General features: G+C 39.6%; 1 protein-coding gene and 1 pseudogene across 1 annotated transcript in view; both read right to left on the bottom strand.

Annotated features, from left to right (window-relative positions):
• Positions 1-21,411, bottom strand: part of UACA (uveal autoantigen with coiled-coil domains and ankyrin repeats) — a 95,619-nt gene that overhangs the window by 48,501 nt on the left and 25,707 nt on the right. The gene's annotated exons all lie outside the window — the stretch shown is intronic.
• On the bottom strand, positions 10,549-20,624 carry LOC123385867 (annotated as a pseudogene).

Raw genomic sequence — 21,411 nt, 5'->3', positions numbered from 1 at the left:
AGGCGCATATTCTAATTATAAAATACGTAAGGTCACACTCCATAATATATTATTTTTGAAACAATTATTTTTTTCCCCAAATCGCATCAGACATCACAATGGATTCTTGGCTCGACCCTGAGACTCCACCCACTCTATTTCACCCTTCTTCAGAGGAAATCTGGGATAAAATTCAGGCCCTGTTCTTTGGTTAACAAAGCAAGCACATTCTTTCTAGAAATAGACAGCCAAGGGAAAGGAAATAAAAAGGAGGAAATCTGTAATGAGTAATAAAAGCCATATAAGGAGCTGTTCACACTAAGGCTCAGGAGATGGGATTTATGTGCTCTCCTCCACTGTGGACATCCTGAGCCTCTCCACCCACTGTCACAATCTCCTGTTCCCACTCTCACACCCTCTTTCCCAGCTATTTCTCAGAAACTCTAAGTCCCACCATTGCTTGTCCCCCGTGCCTGCAGGTTCTTCCCTCACTTTCTCCAATGGCACTTCCCCAGAGGGCTTTTCAAATCTCCAATCTAAACAACCCCAGCTTCACTCTACTCCCGCCACTGCTTTTTTTTAAAGTTCTACACCCAACATGGCGCTTGAACTCACGACCTTGAGATCAAGAGCCGCATGCTCTACCGACGGAGCCAGCCATGCGCCCTTACTCCTACCAATCTCGACCTGCCCTGTTTTACTTTTCTTCGTAATAAATACCCATCAGTATCTGCCACTATATCATATGTTTATTTGTTAGCTTACTGCCTACGTCTGTTTTCGCTTTAAAAAGAATCAAAATAATCCAGGGGCAGGCTGAATTCAACAGCACATTATAAGGATCATGACCATATGGTGTCTATTGCTGAAATGCAAGGATGGTTCAACATATGAAAACTGATCAGCGTAATATACCACATCAACAGAATTAAGGATGAAAATCCCATGAGCATCTCAACAGATACAGAAAAAACATCAGGCAAGATTCAAACATCTTTCATGATAAAAACTTCAACAAACTGGAAACAGAAGGAAACTACCTAAGAAGGGTCATATATGAAAAGCACACAGCTGGGGCACCTGGCTGGCTCAGTCGGTTAAGTGTCCGACTTCAGCTCAGGTCATGATCTCTCGGTCAGTGAGTTTGAGCCCCATATCGGGCTCTGTGCTGACAGCCCAGAGCCTGCTTTGGATTTTCTGTCCTCCTCTCTCTCTGCCCCTCTCCCACTTTGCACACGTGTGCATTCTCTCTCAAAAATAAACATTAAAAAAATTAAAAAAGAAAGAAAATATTTCCACTTACAATAGCATCCAAGAGAATACAATAATTAAGAATAAACCTAATCAATGAGGTGTAAAACCTGTACCCTGAAAACTATAAAACATTGCTGAAAGAAACTAGAGGAGAAACACATATAAATGGAAAAGGCAGTGTTTGTGGCTTGGAAGACTTAATACTGTTAAGATAGCAATACTTCCCAGAGTGATCTTCAGATTCAAACAATCCCTATCAAAATTCCAATGGCATTTTTTTTTCTTGGCAGAAATAGAAAACTCCATCCTAAAATTCGTATTGGATCTCAAAGGCACCCCAACAGCCAAACAACCTCAAAAAAGATCAAACAGCCAAATAATCTTGAAAAAGAAAACCAGAGTTGGAGGTCTCACACTTAATGATTTGAAAACATTTTATAAAACTACAGTAATCAAAACAGCGTGGCACTGGCATACAGACAGACACACAGACCAATGAAATAAGACAGCAAACTACTGAAATGAACCCTCACATATGTGGTTAAATGATTTTCAACAAGGGTTCTAAGGCTACTCAAAGGGGAAAGGAGAGTCTCTTCAACAAATGGTGCTAGGGAAACTGGATATACACATGCAAAAGACTGAAGTTGGATCCTTGTATCACACCATATACAAAAATGAATTTTAAATGACTAAGACCTTACATTTAAGATCCGACCACAAAGCTCTTTTTTTTAGGGGCCCCTGGGTGGCCTAGTCAGTTAAGCGGTTAAGCGTCCATCTTCAGCTCAAGTCATGACCTTACTGCTTGTGAGTTCCAGCCCCGCGTCAGGCTCTGAGCTGACAGCTCAGAGCCTGGAGCCTGCTTTGGATTCTGTGTCTCCCTCTCTTTCTGCCCCTCCCCCACTCGTGCTCTGTCTCAAAAATAAACATTTAAAAAAAAAAAAAAAGCTCTTTTTTTAAAAACAAAATTTATTATTTACTTATTTATTTACTTATTTTTGAGAGAGAGACAGAGCACAAGCAGGGGAGGGGCAGAGAGAGAGAGGGAGACACAGAATCTGAAGCTGGCTTCAGGCTCTAAGCTGTCAGCACAGAGCCTGACATGGGGCTCAAACCCATGAACAGCAAGATCATAACCCGAGTCGAAGTTGGATGCTCAACTGACTGAGCCACCCAGGTGACCCCTGACTACAAAGCTCTTAAAAGAAATTATAAGAGGGCACCTGAGTGGCTCAGTCGGTTGAGTGTCTGACTCTTGATTTCAGCTCAGGTCGTGATCTCAAGGTTGTGAGATCAAGCCCCATGTCAGGCTCCACGCTGACAGCACAGAGCCTCCTTGGGATTCTTTCTCCCTCTCTCTCTGTCCCAGCCCCCACCCCCCCACACACACACATGCACATGTGCACTCTCTCTCTCTCTCTCTCTCAAAACAGATAAACTTAAAAAAAAAAAAGAAAAAAAGAAACTACAGGGAGGGAGATTCAGGACACTGGATTTGACAATGATTTCTTAGATATGAAGCCAACAGCACAGGCAACAAAAGCAAAAACAGACAAATGCGATTACATTAAACTTAAAAACTTCTGTACATCAAAGGACGCAATCAATAGAGTGCAAGGGCAACCTATGGAATGGGAGAAGATTTTTGCCAATTACATATTAGATTTTTATATTTACATATTAGATACAGGGCTAATATGCACAATATATGAAGAACTCCTACAACTCAGTAACAAACAAATAACCCAACTAAAAATGGGCAAATGACTTGAACAGACCTTTCTCTAAGGATAATACACACATGACCAACAAGCACATTAAAATGATGCTCAACATGATTAATCATTAGAGAAATGCAAATCAAAATCATCATAAGGTATCACTTCATGTTCATTAGAATGACTAGTATCAAAAAAAAAAACCAGGAAATAGTAAGTGTTAGCAAGGATGTGGAGAAAATGGAACCTTTATGTGCTGTTGGTGGGAATGAAAAATGGTATAGCCGCCATGAAAAACAGGATAGCGTTTCCTCAAAAAATTAAAAACAGAGACACTATATGATTCAACAGTCCCTATTCAGGGCATCTATGAGAAAGAATTGAAAGCAGGGTCTCAAAGAGGTATCTGTACACCCTGTTCACAGCAAGTATTCACAATAGCCAAGATGTGGAAGTAACACAAATGTCCATGGATGGATGGATGAACAAGATGTGGTGTATACATGCAATGGAATATTATTCAACCATAAAACAGAAGGAAATTCTGTCACATGCTACAACATCAATGAATCTGGAGGACATTCTGCTCCGTGACGTAGACCGGTCCCCAAAAGACAAACGCTGTACGCTTCCACGTACACGAGGTATCTGGAACAGTCGGATCACAGAAACAGAAAGTAAAATGGTGGTTACCAGGGCTGGAGGAAGAGGGAAGTGGGGAGTTATTGTTTAATGGGTATAGCTTTTCAGATTTGCAAGATGAAAACATGCTGGTGACCAGCTGCACAACAACGCGACTATACTTAACGAGTGAACTATACGCTTAAAAGTGGTTAAGACAGTAAATTGTATGTGTTTTTTACCACAATTAAAAATAAAATAAATGAAAGAAATGCAATCTCTCACAGTTTCATTGTGATTAATAATTAAAAAAAAAAACAAGACGGTGAGGATACAGATGAGACAAGATTAACGATAGGCTAATAATTGTTCAAGCCAAGTTATAGGTTCATGAGGATTCACCATACTAAACTATCCTCTCAGCTTCTGTGTATTTCACACACTTTTGATACTTGGTCCAAGAAGTCTGGTTGGCGTATAAATTTGTAAACTATTTTACATGCTTATCACCAAGGCCCTTCACAGGCTCACTAATATGGCAGGAAACGAAGCATATCCTTTCTACTCAATTCTCCCCGGATTAAAATCAAGCTGTTAACATTTCAACATATTTTGGTGAGTCCATAGTCATATGCTATCAAGACAAGCCCCGTGATATCAAACAAAAGCATTCTAAAACATTTTTTAATTTTCTAAATTTTATTTATTTATGAGAGACAGAGACAGCATGAGTGGGGGAGGGGCAAAGACAGAGGGGGACACAGTATCCGAAGGAGGCTCCAGGCTCTGAGCTGCAACACAGAACCCAACGGGGGGCTCAAACTCACAAACCATGAGATCATGACCTGGGCCAAAGTCAGACGCTTAACAGACTGAGCCACCCAGGTGTCCCAATGCTCAAACAAAAGCATTCTCAAAAGAAACCGTTAAGTTTCTTAAGGAGCACTAATGTTTATTGTATATCATAACAAACACCCTTCTAAAGTCAGGGACTGCATTCATTTGAAATAAAGATATTCATCAAACTCAGAATGCAGCAAGCCCAACTTTTTATGGTAAATGTTAAAATACAACTGTTTCTAGAAAACAAATAGATCATTCTAATACAAGTAGTTATTTCGCTTTCTAGACCTAACAGGATGATAATGTTAAACTCTAAATCAGCATAAAGGAAGTCACTTGAAAGTTTTTTGACAGTGACTCCCTCATATTAACATCAATTGCAAATTCATAACTTTTGGAAATTATGAAATGTTTAAAAATTTTATGAAAGTAATGCATATGTAGTGTAGCAAAGTTATAATACATTTCAGTTTGTATGTTAAAATAAAAGGTATAATTCTACCATGAAGAAAGACCATTATCAAAAATGTTGTATACAAACCTCTAATCTCTTTTCTGTTAAAAGATCTAATCAAGATTGTTTTCTCTTTTTTTTTTTAATTTTTAACATTTATTTATTTTTGAGAGACAGACAGAGACAGAGTGCGAGCAGAGGAGGGGCAGAGAGCGGGAGACACAGAATCTGAGACAGGCTCCAGGCTCTGAGCTGTCAGCACAGAGCCCAACACGGGGCTCGAACCCACCAATCGTGTGATCGTGACTTGAGCCCAAGTCAGACACTTAACCAACTGAGCCACCCAGACACCCCAAATCAAGATTGTTTTTAAACCTACATGAGTCCAACGGTTGCTTCATTTACTCAATATTTAGGATAGAAGGTCTCCTGAGAAGAAATGTATAGATGCAAATAAATAAGGAGACTTTAAAATATATGCAAATCCACATAAAATACTTACATTTAAGAGGTAGACTCAACAGAATACAGCTAAAATGACTGATGACAAGTTTTAACCTACAGGCAATTTTTTGTTTATTATTCTAAAGAGAAATATACAGGATGACAGCAAAACGTTCATGGGAAACTGCTTAAAACAAAGGAGTTAAAATATTTAACTATTTAATAAAAATATCTAACAGATCTTAATAATTTTGGTGCCATGGACCCCTTTAAGAATCTGGTGAAAGCAATGGATCCTGCTTTAAAAATTATACACCAGCACATATTCAGAAAAATTTACATTTGTTTTCAGAGACTTCACCGATCTCCCTACAAATATGGAGTCCATGAACCCCAGAATAAAAAAAAATGCTTAACATGGATAAAGAGAAGCAGCCGGAGAATTTTGTTTTTTTATGCAAGGTTTATAAAACAAGTACTGAAAAACTGCCAGACGACTGGATAATGTAGTTGTTCAATAAAAATTTACCGAGCGTCTATGTATAAAGGGATACAAATACTTTACTCAACTCTCAAATATGTATGATCATTTATGTATCATGCTACACGCTGGGTGTCAGGGAGACCATGGGGAGAAAAACAGACAGGAGGCCTGGTCTCGGGCAATTCAGAGAATAAAATCCAGTAGTCGCTTTCTTCTTGATCTCACACTATAAAAAGACAGATTTGTATGTAAACATGCATGTAATCATAATACACTGTGCTAATACCGTAATAGTTGCGTGTGAGGTACAGTGGTAGCTCAAAAGAGAAAAATCAGCAAAGTTTTATAGAAAATAATAACGAAACCATCTACTGAAGGATGAGTAGAAAGTCACTAGGATGAAAACAGCACCACAGGGGCACCTGGGTGGCTCAGTCAGCTAAGCGGCCAACTTCTGGCTTCCGCTCAGGTCATGATCTCGCAGTTTGTGGGTTCGGGCCCCCTGTCAGGCTCCGCACCAACAGCGCAAGACCTGCTGGGATTCTCCCTCTCTCTCTCTCTCTCTGTATGTCTCTCTCTCTGCCCCTCCCCTGCTCATGCTCATTCTCTCTCCCTCAAAAATAATAAAACATGTTTATTAAAAAAAATAAAAATTAAACAAAACAGCACCACAAATTAGGAAAATACCAACACAACTTGGAGCCTCATAGTTTACAAAGTATGGTACTTCATAGTCATGATTGTCAATTGGAATCCATCCACCATGACTTACATACACACCTGTGACCCAAGTTTCTCTAAGCTCCGGGCCCACGTATTTAAATATCTTCTTCACAGCTCTTCTTCAGTTTCTTAAAAGCACCTCCATGTCCCAAACTAAAAACATGTTCTTCCTCCTGAAACCTGACCCCATTCCAAGTTATACGTACACAGCAAATGATGTGTCTAGCTGATCTATCTAGCTGTACAAAAGAGAAACCTAGAAATCAGTCTTGACACCTTCCTCTCTTTGGTCCTCCATCACCAAGTCCTGGTGGATTTCTCTCCCCCCCATTATTGCTCAAATCCCACTGCTCATCTCCGTGCCCATCAACGTTACCCTACTTTAAGTTAGCAGCATCCCTCACCAGGATGACCGCATTGAGCAACGAACAGTCCGGCCATATTCATTCCAACCCTTCCCTGTGTTCTCCACACTGTAGCCGGAGTGGTTTTCCCAAAATGTAAACCTCGTCATACCACCACCACTATCGCTCCCTTCCGTATACCCTGTCCCGCCCACTTAAAACCCTTCGGTACCTTTCTATTCTCGTAGGGTAAAGACAAAATTCCTTAATGGAATCGACAAATCCCTGAATGGTGTTACCCCTACAACCTACTCAGCTTCATCACATGAAACATTAACACTGTTTCTCATGTCATATATGCAGATATTGAGTCACTAGGAGATTACGGAATTTTGTCCACTATAATTAGTTGCAGAATGATCAGAGAATCCTATTATTATGACTTCTTGTCCGGAGCTTTCCACTAATTAAGCTATTTCCATTTCTCTAATCATCTGAAAATAAATCTTTGATGTAAAAATATGTAAGTGTGCTTTTAAAATTTAAATATAAGCTTAGATATCCTTTATAGTAAAAAAGGATGAAAGCTTCCACATTTGGATACCTAGCTTTTACAAAGCACCAACCACAGGTCATGCATGGCACCGGGGACACAGCAGTGAATAAACTACTTGAAGTCTCTCTTTTAAAAAAAAAAACCACTTTATTGAAGTATGACTGACATATAAAAAGCTGTATATATTTAATGCATGAACTCAATGAGTTTGAGGAAAGTATACACCCATTAAACCATCACCACCATCAAGGCCATAAACTATCAGAGTGCTTCTAACGGAATTTAATGTTCTAATGGGATAAGATAAACAATGAAGGAAAACAAGAAAGTGTCAGGTAAGAATGGGAAAGGAGATGTTGACGGAATGCTGGGGATAGATTCAAGGAGACAGACTGGGTAACCTCAAAGTTCTGGGAAGGTGATACTGATGATGGGATCCGGATGAAAAGGAACAGCCAGCCTGTGAGAATTTCTGTTTCAGATGGAGGGGGCAACTACTGAAAGGAGCTTAGCATGTTTGAAAGAAGTATAGTTGACATACGATGAGTAAGAAGGATCACGGAATGAGATGAGAGTACAGGGGAAGGCAGGTACCACCAGTTGTCAAACGTGGGATTCCCCAGCTGTGTCATAGACGTCTTTCGAAAGTGATTTCTTCAAAGACTACAGCAACTCTTTTTCATAGGGTTCTTTTGGCCACCTTAGGATCAAGTCTAAAAACATAAATTAAATAAATCATCCTAACGTACTATTTTTTTCACTTCAAGAATTTATCTTTAAAATAACCAGCTGAATCTCAACTTGCCTTGAAATGTAAGATTCGCCAATTATATTAATATAATAGATATTATAATCTACCTCACCCACATCAGACCTAGAAACCTGAACGTTTACAATGAACTACACTAAAAAAAAATCCACCAAAGAAGAAAGACAGCACCCCCCAAAATAGGATTTCATAATCATATTCATAAGATAAGACCCTTTAAATAAAAAGAACACAGAGGCAACTAAATAAAGCCTTCTCCAAGGGGGTGAAAATCCTAAATAAAAACTAAACAACATGTACATTTGGGCAAAACGCCCTGAATGTCTGACTGAAACGAAGCACAGGTACTGATAAGACTCTACAGTTGCCCACATTCCCCAATAACTAAATCCAAGACAAGCTCCGACACAACTGAAAACTGAGCGAGTGGCAGAAAGCAAGGCTCATGGAGCATAAACATTCCTTGCAGATTAGGCTGCACAATTAAGAACTGTTCTACAGTTCATTGGATTGATGATAATTAGAAATATTTCCCCCGTTCCATGTAGTCAAAAGGTTATTTATTCCCCCCTCTTACATAACAGCAAATTAGAGCTTACATAATCGAAAAGGCAAAGAAGAATGCTAAAATAAACCAGAAAAACAAGAGCTGTACATCCTGTTTCTTTCTCCCTGACCCCCGACTCTTCCCTTTTTCATTTTGCCTTACCCTTATCTAATTATGCCCCGTCCACTTCCCTTTACCTCTCGACCCTTCCACTGTACGATCTGAAAGTATGTAGTTATGGCTCAATGAAACAAATAGAGGAAAGGGAAAGTTATATGCCATCGATTATTTTCCTGACCAAGACAATAACAAGCTAAATCCTTCTTTAATGGAATTTCACTCCATAAAAATAACATGGACAAAAAAGATAACAAGAATAATTATTATTATTACTATTTCAATAATAAATCTAGCATCTTCAGGACTGCCAGTGGCTACGAAATCTGAAAAAAAAGAAAAAGAAAAAGAAAAAGAATGAAAGAAGTGGAGACAGAAAGACTCCGAAAGCACTGCTTTGCAGATAAGATTTCCTAACTACCTGCTTTGAGTCTATTGTAGTCAGTTGTATAAATACCCCTCCCTATCACAGGTGTTCCTTAACAAATTCCTGTAACTAGTTCCTGTAACAAATGTTCCTTTATTAAAACTGGCTAGGCACCCAAAAGAGTTTATGAAAAATGCAGATAGGAAATCACCTCTCCAATTTTAATAGGCGTTATTTGTTTTGTAGTATCACTTATTTCACCTTTCCTCACTAGAAGAAGCTTTAAATTCCAAAGTAACTATATAAATGGATCTTTAACACATTTATAGTTAAATGTAACTATAAACATTACATTATGATATTACAATGTTTATCATACAAGAATAGAGCTCCCAGGCTATCGAAGGAAGATTTAAGATAGTAAGCAACTGGTTATTCGGGAAGAATAAACTTTGTCCCTAGAAAATTTTATAGAAAAATGTATTCAAATGAGTTCTTTGAATGCCTACAAGCCACGAGTGAAATTGTTTAAATATGAAGGTTAAAAACTGAGGAAGGTCTATATGCCTCCTACCCCACCCTACACACACCAATGACCACAGAAGTACTTCTGATAAGTTTTAACAAACATTTTTGCCAGTCTGGTATATATTTATATCTCAAAATGGGACAGATTTAGGAAGCATTCTATGTTTATTCCTAACAAAGTAAAGAGCAAAACAGATATACTTACAGAAAAGCCTCTGATGGGGTTTGACCACAATGAAAAATAAGATATTTTTGTTCCTTTGGTTTTCTATTTTTTCTTGGCTTTGCAAGGAAACATTAGCCAAACAAAAATATGTTTGCAAAAGACTTTTCTAGAATTAAACTGATACAAACCTTATACTACTGGCCAGTATTGTTTAAATTGTAAATGGGAAATATAAACACACAGAGGGTTACAGGAATACGTATGTTTTTGTAAACACATTAGAAGGTAATTGCTTTTCTTTTTATTTATTGAATGAATCCCATAGTTCTACACAAAAGTATAACTCTTCCTATGCTGGTATTTTACATAGGCTATCCTTCGAGTCTTAATATATGTCTCCCATATTAAAAAAAAAAAATAGCCAAAGTAATAATAAGAAAGAATAAATACTCTCATGATATTTAGGTCTATAATAAAAAGCACAATATTTAACATAAAGATTCAATTTCTTTTTTTTTATTTTTTTTAATTTTAAAAAATTTTTTTAACGTTTGTTTATTTTTAAGACAGAGAGAGACAGAGCATGAACGGGGGAGGGGCAGAGAGAGAGGGAGACACAGAATCGGAAACAGGCTCCAGGCTCTGAGCCGTCAGCCCAGAGCCCGACGCAGGGCTCGAACTCACAGACCGCGAGATCATGACCTGAGCCGAAGTCGGCCGCTTAACCGACTGAGCCACCCAGGCGCCCCTAAAGATTCAATTTCAAAACTGTTTCAGAAAATCTTCCAAGTGCTCTCTATATAGGTAATTGTTAACCTTTAAGGAACTCTTCAGGTCAATATTGTTATTTCTACTTTCCAAATGGGGCATACAGAAACTAAGCAATTTATAGTCGTGGTGGATTGTGCAGTCACTATTAATTTCTTTCATTCCTATAAGCCCATCCGTTTGCCATGTGACTTTGCCACGCTTCCCATCAAGAGATGGCATTTATTTCTTCATCCCTTGAATCTGAGCTGGACTTGTAACTTATTTTGACAAACAGAATGTGGCTTGTGAGACTTCTGAATCTAGGTCTCAAGAGATCTGGTCCTGCCATACTGCGGGCAGAATGAACAAGCTGGCCTCCTGGCGCCCCAGAGATCTCGGGACAGAAAGATCCCGATTGCCCAATCATGCCAGGTAGCCGTGCTGGCTAGCATAATATGCCAGACATTATCAGTGTGGCCATCTCCAACCAACCACCCCTAGAGGAGCTTCTAGATGACAGCAGCCACATGACTAAGACCAGAGGAACAACCATGCAACAGAGCCCAGCTCAAACTGTTGACCCATGAAGTCAGCAGCAAATAAAATAGCCGTTGTTTTAAGCCACTAAATTTAAACCCAGGACTGTCTGGACCCAGGGCCTAGACTCTCTTCACTAACTAAAGCTGCCATCTACTCTTTGGTTTGTAAAAAAAATACATCTTATAGTCGAATTCAATTTTATGGATATTCTACAAGAGCAATCAAGTGAGAATTAAAATAATAGCTGGCAGAATGGTTCAAATGGCCTCTACCTCTTGGGCATCTATTGTGCTTGTATGTGTAAGTTTAGTTGTTAATATTAGTGAAATAATGTAAAGAACTAGGGAACTGATCAGAAATACAATTATTAGTGTGTGGTCACGGAAGTGTAGGAGCTCCTCTATAATAGGAGACGTAGCATCTTGAAAACCTAGCTGGAAAGGATATGCCATACAAGTATAAAGCGTTTAAACCTATAATTTAACTTTGACAAAGTTATGTAATTTTTTACTAATACTTCTTTATCGAGAAAGACATAGTGGTTATGGTATTGGCTTGAAACGAGTTTTTAAGAGGGTTCGATTCCTTCCTTTCTTATTTTAGGGATACGTAAGTTGGCTCCTCAAATGTATGGTATGGAGGAGGGCATTCATGTAGTCACTCGAGATTAGTTGTACTTCACTCTACTATAGCTACTTCTCGTTTGGATGCAAAGGCTTCTCAGACTGTGAAGCCCATTAACATAACTGCTGTTAATGAGATGAAACAGCCTATTGAGGAAATTGTGTTTCAAGTTGTATGTGCATCTGGGTAATCAGACTAACGTCGAGGCATTCATTCCAGATAAACCTAGGAAGTGCTGAGGGACAAATGTTATGTTGACGCCCACGAACATAATTGTGAAGTGAATTTTTGCCCAAGTATTATCGAGAGTATGCCCTGAGAATAGGGGGAATCAATGGACGAAGCCTCCTATAATAGCGAATACTGCCCCTATTGACAAGACATAGTGGAAGTGGGCTACCACGTAGTACGTATCGTGAAGGACAATGTCTAATGAAGAGTTTGCTAGTACAATGCCCGTTAGACCCCCCTACGGTAAATAAGAAAATAAAGCCCAAGGCTCACGGTATGGCAGGGGATCACTGAATATTTCCTCCATGAAGGGTAGCAAGTCAACTAAATACTTTTACCCCAGTAGGAATGGCGAGAATTATAGTGGCTGATGTAAAATATGCTCGTGTGTCGACGTCCCTTCCCACAGTAAACATATGGTGGGCTCATACAATAAAGCCCAGAAAGCCAATGGATATTATTGCCCAGACTATTCCCACATAGCCAAAGGGCTCCTTTTTACCCGAATAGTAAGTGACGATATGTGAGATTATTCCGAATCCCGGTAAAATTAGAATATAAACTTCTGGGTGGCCAAAGAATCAGAATAAGTGTTGATATAAAAGAGGATCTCCTCCTCCGGCAGGATCGAAAAATGTAGTATTTAGATTTTGATCTGTCAGTAGCATAGTAATCCCTGCTGCTAGAACTGGTAGTGATAGGAGCAGTAGGACAGCAGTAATTAGAACTGATCAGACAAATAGGGGTGTTTGATACTGAGATAGGGCAGGAGGTTTTATATTAATAATACTGGTGATGAAATTAACGGCGCCCAAGATTGAAGAGACACCTACAAGATGCAGGGAAAAGATAGATCTACGGATGCTCCCGCGTGGGCTAAATTACCAGCTAGAGGGGGGTATACGGTCCATCCAGTCCCCGCCCCAGCTTCTACCATAGAGGAAGTGAGTAAAAGTAGGAAGGATGGAGGCAAAAGTCAGAAATTTATATTATTTATCCGAGGGAATGCCATGTCGGGTGCCCCAATTATTAATGGTACCAATCAGTTTCCGAATCCTCCAATCATAATGGGTATCACCATAAAGAAAATTATTTACAAAGGCATGGGCAGTGACAACCACATTATAAATCTGGTCATCTCCTAATAATGTACCAGGTTGGCCAAGCTCGGCTCGGATCAGGAGACAGAGGGCAGTCCCTACCATACCGGCTCAGGCACCGAATAGAAGGTAAAGAGTGCCAATAGCTTTATGATTAGTTGAAAATAAAAAAGGGGATGAATTAGGCACACTAATATTACCTTTTTACCATCTTAAAAGAAAATAGGTACATTGAAATCTGTAATTGTAATAGTATGAAAATGATAAAATTTTGTGGAAGAAGTACTTTCTATTCCCAAAGATGCACAACTATTCATTTTAAACAACCAGCAGTCATATGCATTTTATCAGCAAAACCTGAACTCTATTAAGCGAGCTAAAAGAAAATCTGAATGGCTGTGCAATAAAAATTAATAAGCCGTTAATTTTTATAAATCTAATAAAATTTAAATAATACTTTAATAATATTGCTACTGTAGTGTTTAATGAGCATACATTCATCCTCAGATGAAGACGCTGCAGTAGGAGTAAACCATGACAAAGCAAACATCACAAGCTTCTTTTCCATGTATTCTTTAAGGGTTGGTTGGCAAACATTTTCTGTGTAAACCAGATGGTAAACACTTTAGGATCTGCAGGCCATGCATTCTCTGTTGTAACTATTCAACTTTGCCCTTATGGAATGAAAACAGCCATAGACAATATATAAAGAATAACCCTGGCCGTGTTCCAATAAAACTTTATTTATAAAAACAGGCAGTAGGCCACAGTTTGCCAAACCCCGTTGTAGGTGCTCGGTTATCTTCGGCCAAAATATACGGCGTTTATTAGCTATGATCAAGCTAATTTGTTGGTGCTCTACCATGAGACCTATGAGAGAATACTCTCTGTGTTCATATTCTCCTATCTGCAAAATAGCACTATGTGTATATGAAGGGCAATTCTTTATCACCTTGGCTCAGCTATGGTGCCCAGTTGTTTTGACAAACATGAATCCAGATGTTACCAGGAAGGACTCTGTAGATGTGACTGACACTTAAAATATGTTGACTTGAGGTAAAGAGATTACCCTTAATATTGTGGATAGGCCTCATCTAATCACTTTAAGACCCTAACAGCAAAAACTGAAGATTCCCTGACAAGAAGCAATTCTGTCTCGTGACTATAACACAGAAATCCTGCCTGAGCTCCTGGCCTGTGAGCCTGCCTTATACATTTCAGATTCTCTGGCCCCCACAGTTATATAAGCCAATTCCTTAAAGTAAATTAATTTATCTCTCTCATAGTTATAGATATCTATATATTTCCTATTAGCTCTAGTTCTCTGGAGAGTCCATACAGTAAGGACTCATATTACCTTCCATAGTAAGGTAATATGCCATTAAGTTTAAAATACACACACACACACACACACACACACAATTCTGATTTTTCATGCATCATCCAAAACTACATGAGAAAGTTATGGTAGACTGTATTATTTGAGACTATCCATTCCCCTGCTTCCTTGCAAGATTATTATACACACACAGATATGTTTAGGTATCTCTCTGTATGTAGACGTGTGACCTGTGTATCATCTCATAGGGAAAGAATGGCCATCCCTACCTAGGTCACTGATTTGGGGATCACCCATGAGATATGATTTGGCCAACAGAACGCGAACAGACGGGATATACATGGCATCTAAGCAAAACCTTGAAGCAGCCGTCCAAGTTTGCGCCAGTCTTGGCTTCAGTCAAGAGACTATCACATCTCATATAAGGGCTTTTCCTTTAGCCTTGGGTCTGGAGGGGAGCCACAGGCTGTTTCGACAGAGCTGACCCATAGTCTATAACATACGGTAGGAAATATAAGTTTGTTATTTTGAGAAGCCACTGCAATTTGAAGGTAATTACTACCATAAAGCTGAACACTGCAGAAACTGGTACCAGAGGCAGGTGCTACACCTTAACAACCACTGTCACAAACAATAATAAAAGTATGTGATGTAGGCTTTAAAGCTGGGTGATGGAGAGCCAGGAAATGGTTACTGGAGGTTGGAAAGACAGCCAACCACATAATGTAGCAGTAAATAAAATTGTTGACATGTGAAAAATGAGATAACTTGGTTCAAAGGACTGGACTTGCTACCGATGTCCAAAGTGAGAGGGGGACAGTCTAGTGGGACTGAGCCCTTAACCTGTGGGGTCTGAGCTAAGTCTAGGTAGTCAGTGTCAGGATTAAGTTAAACCGTAGGACACCCAGTTGGTTCTCACAGAGAATCAGGGAACAGCCTGGTATGGAAACACACACACACACACACACACACAAACACACACACAGGCACGCACTTGGGAGTACAAAAGAAGCATTCAGCGGACAGTGAGTAAAGGAAACAAGTGTTTTCCTTTCACCCAGCAAATCCTTTCAATGAAACAAAATGGCTCGGAGGGGGACTCCCCACAGGAAGAGCCTAAGGATGTGGTCCCATTGAAGCCCAATAAGCTCAAGGTAACTGAACTGAAGTTTAGAGAAAAATGCGTTTGCCAAAGGATCGAGGATATGATTGTCGGCACCTGGATCTGACTCAAATAGATAAAAAGACAAAAAACAACTTCCAAAACAGCCCCCAGCCTGAGTTTAGGGTCTGTGACTCCTAGATCATATTTAATGGGCCCCAGGTTTCTACAGGCAAGAAGCAGACCAGTAAAGCTGTTTAACCCTGACCTCATTCCCTCGCCAACAAGGGCATCCCCTCCAATACTCTGTTCAAATATGGACACAGATGATATATTAAAAGAAACACCTCACAAAGGGCACAACCCAGAGCCATGGAAAACAATGGACTAGGGAGCTACCCACAGGAACATAACCAGGGCCAAATCAAGGAACATCCTCCAGTGCCAAGAAAAGGAGCCCTCGTTACATTCACCCAAAAATCCAATTGATACAATGCAATACAATTAACTGCCAGGGACCAGAGACTGCTGGGTGCCTCCATTATTCCTACATCTTCACAGGAATCTTCACTGTGGATATCCTATCCCTGTTCCATCACTGTATGGTGGGGGGTGGGGGGTGGGGAGGGGGTGGAGGGTTGAAGAGAACTGGTCTCCGGATCAAGAAAATCTACACACATAAAAGACGTACAAATTCTAAGAGGTTCTAGACTATAAACCTAATGCAACTGAAAGAAATTCTTGAGGTATTTTCCTTGATGAAGGGATAAATGTATTTTGTAAGCAGAAGGGAACACAGTTGGCATTTGTGATGAAGAGGACAAATTGTGGTAGATTACATCACTGTTCACCATTTATCATCCCCATCCTTGGAAGAGGCTTATACATCCCTGCCCGGTTTATAACTCGCCTATACCTACAGCGTGAAGAGTATCTGTCCCTGCGCCTCACTACTCGGAGCGCAGCCACGCGGCACGCTGTGGCGGTCACGACACACGGCACAGCTGAGCAGAAGCTTTAAGGGGTATCACAAGTTTCAGCCAGCGCTGAGTTCTGGCTACCATGCAGCAAAAGGCAGGCCCAGAGAGAGGCTGCTCCTTCAGTCTGGGTCTTAGAATGAAAGCATGTGGAGCAGAACCACTCTCCACAGGCGGCTCAAAGGCTACATGTAATGTAATGTTGTTAGAAACCACCAAGACTTGTGGGTTGTTTCTGCAGCAAAGTTGCTTAATACAGAACATGAACGAAACAAAGGGTTAAAGGGGAAAGAATTGTGTGATGCATAGCTATATTTTGGTAGCTAAATATAGTGTGAGATGCCTATGATTGTAGGTAAGTGTAGTTCATGATGGATCTGTGTGCCTATAGCGGCTATTGGTATAGGCAAATATGGATTCTATAAAGGACAAATCAGTTGTTGGAAGCGAGCTTGTGGCAAAAACAAAACTAAGGTTGCAAACCTGATAAATTAACGTTTACTGTAATAATAAACACTTTGTAAATGCTTCTGATAGTCCTCAACTATGACCAAAGAAGACTTATTACCATCTTCGTTCCCCATATAAAGCAAAAGAAACTTAGAGAGGTTCAGTAACTTGCCAACGTGTGATAACTACTAAGTGACAGAGTTAAAAGTCAAATTCCAGGGGACCCTGGGTGGCTCAGTCGGTTAAGTGTCCGACTCTTGGTTTTGGCTCAGATCATCATCTCATGGTTCACGGGATCAGGCCCCGCACTGGGTTCCGTGATGGTAGCGTAGAGCCTGCTTGGGATTCTCTCTCTCTCCCCACCCTCCCCTGCTCACATGTATGCATGTACTAACGACCCCCCACACACACACACAATAAATAAACCTTTTAAAATATTAAAAATTAAAGTCAAATTCCTAGACTATCTAATTCTAAACTTCAGTTAAAGGTACAGGTTATTAAAAATCATTTCACTGAAGTGATAACTTGATTTTATACTATTTACCAATTCTATAAGATAGATGGAGGAGAAAGCTGATACCATGAATACCATGAACTCAGTTCTGAGTCTGAATCCTATGAAATATATTATTCATAATGAATTTTTTCTTTTATATTCTACAATATTCTTATTAATGGGACAACCAAGAATCTAAAACATTTTTTATTTCTACTTGATACACTTTCTTAAATTTAGGCTGTAGTAATTCAGAATTTTGAAGACTCAGATAGGTGATGGCCTAAATTTACCTTGTCAATATAAAAAAGATACCCCAAGTAAACTAATAATGCATTAAAATGATGGGTGATGCATTTTAGTCTCAAAAAGCATTTTAAATACTTTATAAACCATTGATAGCCCTTCCGCTGCTCACATAAACGACAAATAAGAGTTACGTTTTACTACATAATACATGTTCATGGCAGAAAACTTCTATAAGACTAATATGTTCCCAAAAAAAAGGTGGAAAAGAAAAAAACCTAGCAAAACCACTGCTGAGAGGTAACAATAATGTTATATTTTATGTCTTTCCGGACTTCTTTTCAATACCTAGATACACATTTACCTTTAAATCAAAATGAGACCACACGATGTACATATTTAATCTAAACAATTATTCTTAATATGAGTTCAATAGAATTGCTCATGAATACTCCTAACTTGGAGAATTCCAAAACTTATTACAATATCAATCTTTCTGGCTCCCTCTGCTGGCAACAAAGAGAAGCTCTTTTTTTATTCAATGAAGTTTGAAAAATCAAACTCAAAAAAGCATTAATTTATCATTATTAAAAACATCCTTAATAGCCTGTCTGAAGGTAGAGTTTGGTCAGAAAGTGCACACTGGACAATCTTTGGGTGAAGTCCTATTATCCCACAGGGATTTAGCATCAGAAAACCCTGGGCTGAGTTTCCAGCTCAATCACTCATTTGCTAATGAGCTTGGTCAAATTACTTACACCTTCTGCACGTCAGTTTGCTAATCTGTAAAATATCAAACCGCCTCACTAGTTATAAGAATGAGAGTTAATATATTTATACCTTGGGTATGCTCCAAAGGACTGACACAAAGTAAGTGCAAAATAAATGGCAGTTAAGTATTATTACTGCTACTACTAACTACTGCTACCGCCAAGGTGCTAAAATGTGATTAGAGAGCATAGCTACTAAGTTATTCAAATAGATCTATTTTTACAATAGAAACTTAGCATACTTACACTTTTTAAAAAACTTCCTATTGCCCTCAAGATCAAAATCCTTAACATGATCTCAAAGATTCTTCGTGGTCTGGCCCCTACTGGCCTCTATAGCTGGATATTCTCTCTCCTGCCCTCCAATCTCTTTTCATAGGAAAGTTCTTTAGAAGCACCGAGTGCCCTCACTGGGTACCTGAGAACACCCTTCCTTTCCTCTATGCTACTTAACCTGGTTTTTTTTATCGCAGCAGCTCAGCTTTTTCAGAGAAACTTCCTCTGACTTCCCAGGCCAAGTCAAGCCTTCCCTGTCATATATTCTGGAATACCTCTCCTTCACAGAGCTTATACATAGAGCTGTAGCTTTCTATTTAAATGTGTTAGCGCTGTAATAAGGTCTCCCCCATTCGTCTGTCTCCAAGTTCCTCAAGAGCAAGGAGTAAGCTGCATCCTTACCAACCTAGCCGCTTGACTGCATGGAAGAGGCAATTAAGTATCTGCACAGGGACTAAAGAAACTGAAATTAACAAATATCGAAATTAAAGAATTCATTCTAAACCTGATCACTTCAGATAGAAAGTGATCACACAAGTAACATTTACAAATATTTGGCTTTGTATTGCATCTCAGGCTAGCTGGTATTCATAAAGTCTGATAGAAAATAATACATAGAAATGTTTTTAACACATATACTCAGAAAAGGTTGTGCCCTTCAAAGAGAAGAATCTTTAAGAACACAGAAACCTACATGACAATCCTTTAACACTTTTTTTTCTTTAGAGAGAGAGAGAGTAAGCACAAGTGAGTGTGGGGCAGAGAGAGTAGGGGGGAAAGGTGGGGAGAGAGAGAGAAGCAGGTCTCACCCAAGGCAGGACTCACGTTTTACCCGAAGCAGGGCTCATGTTCACCCAAAACGGGGCTCGAGCTCACCGGATGTGAGACTCCAACTAACGAACCATGAGTTCGTGACCGAGATGAAATCAGATGCACAACTGACTCTGTGCAGGCGCCCAACAATCCTTTAACACTTCTGATTTAAATTTTTTAAAAATTTGAATGTGGCTGGTTTGCTTTTATAACAAATACTCTACTGAAAAGTTTTTTGAAACTGACTGTACTAGGGAGTTTCACCTTTGAAGGAAACCTGTGGTAAATGAATTAGTAAAGCTAATAATAACCAGCTAAAAGGTTTCTTTGGGAAGTGTGTATACTGAGCTATTTTAAGCCAAGGTGTCCCTACAATTGCCTTAGAGAGTGTGACCTTTTTATAGATTAAATTCTTTCATTATATGGTAAGCATTCCCAAGTATATATGCTAAATTTTGGCCCAGAATGGCTTTTTCCTCTATTCATTTACACCAAGCCAGAAAATAAGATCTGGAAAGCCCAACCAAAGAAAGCAGCAAGGTTTGCAATACATCTTTTAGATTAAAATCTCTATTTGATAGAATATTTGATAGATTTATTTAGTGACAATTAGTAAAGGGAAACCTCACTAAAATGCAGTCAGGAAGCCAGCCAGAAGGGGAGCTGTCAGGCTCAAGGGGTCCTCAGTTGCAGACCCAACAGGAAAAGACACGTCGTGCACTTGGTACTATTAGCTACTGCTTTATTACCCCAACAGGAGGAAGAAAGGCTTTCCTCTGGCCCCAGCAACAGCCCAGCCAATGAGAGACTGTCACAACCTAGCCAATGACAAGCCACTATACTTCAAACTCCACTTTAACCTCCGATGGACTTTTTATTTTTTTTTAATTTTTTTTTTTAACATTTATTTATTTCTGAGACAGAGAGAGACAGAGCATGAATGGGGGAGGGTCAGAAAGAGAGGGAGACACAGAATCTGAAACAGGCTCCAGGCTCTGAGCTGTCAGCACAGAGCCCGACGCGGGGCTCAAACTCACGGACCCGTGAGATCATGACCTGAGCCGAAGTCGGCCGCTTAACCCACTGAGCCACCCAGGCGCCCCAGACTTTTTGTTTATTAACAGCCCTTCCAGCTACCCCCACCCCTTTCCTCTATAAAAGAGCAGTCCTCTCCTTTGTTCTCAGGACTTGCCTATGGTTTTGCAGTAGTTTGCTTGCGCTGAATTGCAATTCTCTGTTATTCTCAAACTCATTTTTGCTGGTAAAACAACCGGCAGTTTTATTTTTAAGGTTAACATTATGATAGATTGTTCGCACATCCTATAACTCCAAAATAGCAATAGTTATTTTCTCTCGCACAAGCTGCAGTGTGTATGGAAAATCTAAAACTCAATGTCTTTCCTTGTTATGTTAAAGGAAGTTACATTTTAAAACGGATCTCAGATTTATAAAAGAATCAAGACTTCGAAGAATCATCAAGTCCAGGAATGGTAAAAATCTGGCGTATATGTGACCACTCACTCCCATGGCGAATATGGATAAGTCCATCTTAGCGCTCCTTCCTTTTGACCAGAATGTCCACAGGCCTCCCTGGTCCCTGAGGACAAAGCAGTGGTCGGTAACGTAAGAAAAGCAGAGTCATTTTAATTGTCACGGGGAACCTCTGCTGCTAATGGTTGTGAAAGGAGGCAGACCGCTGCTTCAGGGAAACCCTCCTTACTGTTTGAAAAGGAAATCTTTTCAGCTTTCACAGTGTCCTTCCTTCCCCACCTTAAGG

Source organism: Felis catus, chromosome B3 (assembly GCF_018350175.1).
Source record: "Felis catus isolate Fca126 chromosome B3, F.catus_Fca126_mat1.0, whole genome shotgun sequence".
Taxonomy (NCBI): Eukaryota; Metazoa; Chordata; class Mammalia; order Carnivora; family Felidae; genus Felis; species Felis catus.
The sequence above is the reverse complement of the archived record's forward strand: the minus strand, read 5'-3'. Positions and strand labels throughout refer to the sequence as shown.